The sequence below is a fragment of the Cryptotermes secundus genome, unplaced genomic scaffold (genome assembly GCF_002891405.2).
Source record: "Cryptotermes secundus unplaced genomic scaffold, Csec_1.0 scaffold133, whole genome shotgun sequence".
NCBI lineage: Eukaryota > Metazoa > Arthropoda > Insecta > Blattodea > Kalotermitidae > Cryptotermes > Cryptotermes secundus.
The window spans coordinates 1,627,878-1,632,673 of NW_019718024.1; positions in this window are offsets into that span (position 1 = coordinate 1,627,878).

A 4,796-nucleotide genomic window follows, 5' to 3' on the forward strand; every position below is an offset into this window, starting at 1 on the left:
GGGGAGACGAGTGATATCCGGAAAGTAAAGATACAAAGTCAAGAAAATTTTTATTTTTTTATTTTATTTCTAGTAGGGTGGGACTAAGTCCCTTGTACTGCGGCCACTTCTGGCCTATTGTACCAAAGTCAAGAAAATACTTGTAAAGCTTTTTTTATTAAGTTGTAGCACTTTTACAACACACCTGTATTTACTTTTCAACACAGTCACCATGGATCGCAATGCACTTAGTGAGCCTGGGAACGAGTTTCTTTATTCCAGCGTCGTAGAAATCGCCCGCTGCTCTCTCAGCCAGGGAGAACAGTTCTTGACACTTCTGCACATTGCTGATGAAGTTCATCGATGGTTAAACGTGTCAGCACGAATATTTTCATCAGTTTTGGGATGATTTCATCAGTGACAACGGATGGCCTTCATCATGAACATCGCTTCTTCCCGCTTCAAATTCAGTACGCCATTTTGCTATGGCTTGCCTGTTCATAACATCTTTGCCATAAACAGAAACAAGTTGGCGATGAATTTCAGCAACAGTTTCTCCTTTCGCGTGAAGAAATCGAATTACTGCATGAACCTCACATTTGGCGGGATTTTGAATCGACACGGCCATTTTAAACACACACTGCGAGCACACCGTTGCCGTTGCCGTGGCCGTGGCCGGTGAACTCAGCCCTGTCATACGGTTCCTATCTCACGGCAGCACTGCCATTTCTGAAGGAAAAAGAACTTGCATTTTTTACTGGACATCAAACGCAGAATCTGAAGCCGTGTCCCATTACATAACCTCAAACCAGTACATCGACAGACACCAGACAAAGTTCTGCAGCTGAAACAAATGTTATCTTGTTTCATACAGGCGTAACTATTTAACAAGCAAAGTCATGACAGAAAAGCGAGAGAAACGTATGAATTGTGACATTCAAATTAGATACAATTAAAGTAAAAACACTTTAAGCAACTAAGGCCTCATTATATTGTAGCATCATGTTGCACTTTCCACTTAGTGTTCATAATTAGTTCTACAGTTTTATGTACAATAATTTATTAAAATTTAATTAAAGCAGTTGGAAACAAGACAATGAACATAACACAGCAAGGACGGATACACGCATGCGCACTAGGGGAACCATATATCAACACCAACGCAGAAAGACAACAGTTTCCTCACTCTCAACTTTTAACACCTGATGATGACCACTTCCGCCGAAACATGTCATGAAATCTTTTAAAGTGACTAGCTTTTATTAAGTTTCAATAAATTGTTGCATATAACACTGTAGAACTAACTAGAAAAGACAGTTTACCCCGAGGAAAGCGCTGGGTGGGCCCCAGAACCGGTCTGGACGACGTCACTGCCGGGGCTCGAACTCAGGCGGTCTAGCCTGCAGCCTATCGCTAAGCAGACTCCTGACTAGAGGAGGAGCAGATGGAAGAAACAGATAGTGTTCACGGCGATGGGAGCAATGCGTAATGCAACACACAATTTGGAGGTCATAGTCGTCCACGAGAAGACAATATTAAAAAAATTCATAACGGTATAGGTTATCAATACGTGAATTGGTCTGAACTAACTTTGGGGCTAGTCGGAGCAAAGAAGTTAATGATCGTGTAACGCGGAATTAGTTACTTGTTAGTTCGTCAGTTGGTCTACAGCTGGCCAGACATAACAGAGTTCGGCTAATATGGGTGCCAGGCCATAAGGATATTGCAGGGAATGAAACCGCAGATCAGCTGGCAAGAACAGGACCTGAACCGGCTTGCGGCATCTCAGTAGGAGAGTATTGCTGGCAATGAAACCGCAGATCAGCTGGCAAGAACAGGATCTGAACGGGCTTGCGGCATCTCAGTAGGAGAGTATTGCTGGGAATGAAACGACAGATCAGCTGGCAAGAACAGGACCTGAACGGGCTTGCGGCATCTCAGTAGGAGAGTATTGCTGGGAATGAAACGACAGATCAGCTGGCAAGAACAGGACCTGAACCAGCTTGCGGCATCTCAGTAGGAGTTGCCAAAAAAGCGATCAGGGACTGGACTCACAGTAGTCATAAAAACACTGGGAATCCACAACTGGACTAAAACAGGCAAAAGGATTTATATCAGGACCCTCTGCCAAATAATTAAAATTAAACACAGATCAACTAAGATGGGTGGTACGATTACTTACTGGACACTGCCACCTAAATGGGCGCCTTTTCAATCTGGGGCTGACAGACAACCCAACTCGTGAGAGGTGCCTACAAGAAGATGAATCAGCTACACACATCTTATGTGATTGTGAGGCCACAGCTTACCTCAGATATCGCCCCCTGGGTCAGTTCTTCATGGGACCAAGTGACTTTTATAACGCCCCCACAAATAAAGTTCTACATTTTATTCCAAGTGTAGGATTAATAAAAGGTTAATCCAAAGGGGAAGGCACAATGGATCATTTAAAGTCGCAGTGCGAGGGCCGGTTTCTATGGCCCACCCCTCATACTCATTCTCGTTAGTTGTTCCATCTTTAACGTAACGTTCTATTTCCCTCATCACAAGTTCTTCTTCCTGCTCAAGAGGCTGCACTCTCTCTCTGCCATAAGAATATAAACACACAAACATAAGCCTTGATCACTGTCACACGTGCCGGACCGCCAACTGTCTGCAGCGTCATTTCCTTAATGGCTCCTACCCGTGGCAACTTGGGATCCTGGCTGAAACTCGTTCAAACTTCGTAATATACTTTCGGGGGAGAGAATACCGCGCGTCTGCGCAGAGGATGAGAATATGCCGTGTCCATAATGCGTATTTAGAAGACAATTCCTTAATTTTCCTTACGACACCTCTCAATTCATTTAACATTAAACCACCGTAAAACAACCGACGCCATAACAGAGGGACGACTCAAGTATCAGAACTGCACTGCCAATAAGTCCCCATATTATCTCATTATACCCGTACAACTTTTTATTAAAACGGGCTTCAAACATTCGCTCCATTGCCTTAGAGGCACATTTCGAATGTCAGATCGTACGAAATATCGTCCTTGTTCGAAGTACTCAATGAGACAACGCCTCCTCAATAGATTTCTGAGATGTAAACCGGTTCTTGGATTCCAAAAGCCAGGTAACCCAAACCCTCGTCGCTAAGCAACCGCTACTTGGGCCGCGCCATAGCTCAAGCGGTTAGTCGCTGCCTTCCCACCACCGCGACGGCCCGTGTTCGACCCCCGGTCTGGTCAAGTGGGATTTGTGGTGGACAAAGTGGCGCTGGGGCAGGTTTTCTCCGAGTACTTCGGTCTCCCCTGCCAATCTTCATTCCACCAATTGCTCCACAATCACCCTCACCTATCATCTGGGGCTGGTACAATAGGCCAGAAGTGGCCGCAGTACAAGGGACTTAGTCCCACCCCACTAGCAGTAAAAAGAACCGTTACTTGGCGTCTCTCTCAGCAATGAAAGTGCGGTGTGACACAAGAAAGTAAAGAGATTACATCCACAGAAAATCTGGGCGTGAGACGTGGAGCAGACGAAACAACGCCGTAACGCTGGAGTAACCCAACATATCCAAATGCACCCAAATACAACAGCAGAGGCTCTTTTGGTCCACAATGTTCAAAAAGTATTTATACTTGTTGTTCAAATTAAACCCGTTCGAGGCGCTGCTAGTCGCATGTGATTACGTGACTGTGGGTGACACGGTTACACACCGAGGTTACAGGTGCAGAATCCGGTCAGATGGCACCCTGAGATCGTCATCATGGCACGGCGGCTACTGTGCAGACCTCCGAGACCGCTAAAGGGTCCTGTCGTGCTGCATGATAACGCCCGTCCGTCCCAATGTGGCCCGCAAGGTCTAGCAACCAAAGCTGCCGTTGCCAGAACCTGTCACCACCGACTTAGTAGGACGAAGGCGTCAAGGCCGCGACAGTGCAGTGGTTACATCAGCAGCCCAGAGAGTGCGTTGTGAAGGAGATCCGGCTGCTGGTAAGTCGCAGGGCCGCCTGTCTCTCAACAGCCTCCACTCCGCCCCCAAAACAATCACTCCCTGGCAGTTGCAGAATAATGGCAAGAAGGGAATTAAGCGGTGAAAAGAAGACTTCATATATGATTTGAAGTGAGTGAGTCGCTTATAGATCCGTTGCCAGGATACGACTAGTAAAGACTGAGAACCCTAGTGCGCGTGTAATGGTGAACTGTCAAGTGTGTACATCAGCGATATCGCTGTATTGCCTGTAGGTCCGAGTTGTGTGTACAGGGTGTCAATAAACCAGATCACCCAATTCGGAACACGTCAGTAAGTACTACGTAAGTCACGCGCTACCCCTACACGTCACAATACATCCCCCCCCCCCCTTTTTAAACCTNCCCTTTTCAGAAGAGCCCACTACTGGTCACTATCCTGTGGCCAATTTAATGCAGTCCATATCTTCTAACCTTATTTTTAATAATGTTATATTTTAGCTTCCTGTTACACTGATTCATGTCCATGGTTTATGCTAACCGTCTTACAGTGTATACACTTTTTCACCTTATTCTTCACTACATGTATGACGAATATAAATTTTAGAATGAAGACATCATGGCATGCAGTACAATAGTTTAACGTGCATAAAGACACATGAAGATGGCATATTAATGCTGAAACATGTAGTGTGGAAGTTAAGAATAAGGTGAAAAAGTGTATACACTGTAAGACGGTTAGCATAAACCATGGACTTATTTTTAATATTATCTTCCACTATAGGCCTTGGTATTTTTTTCCTCCTGATTTTGCAACGAGAATGTTACACGTCTCTGTGACGTCTTTCATTGAAGTTCTCCCCC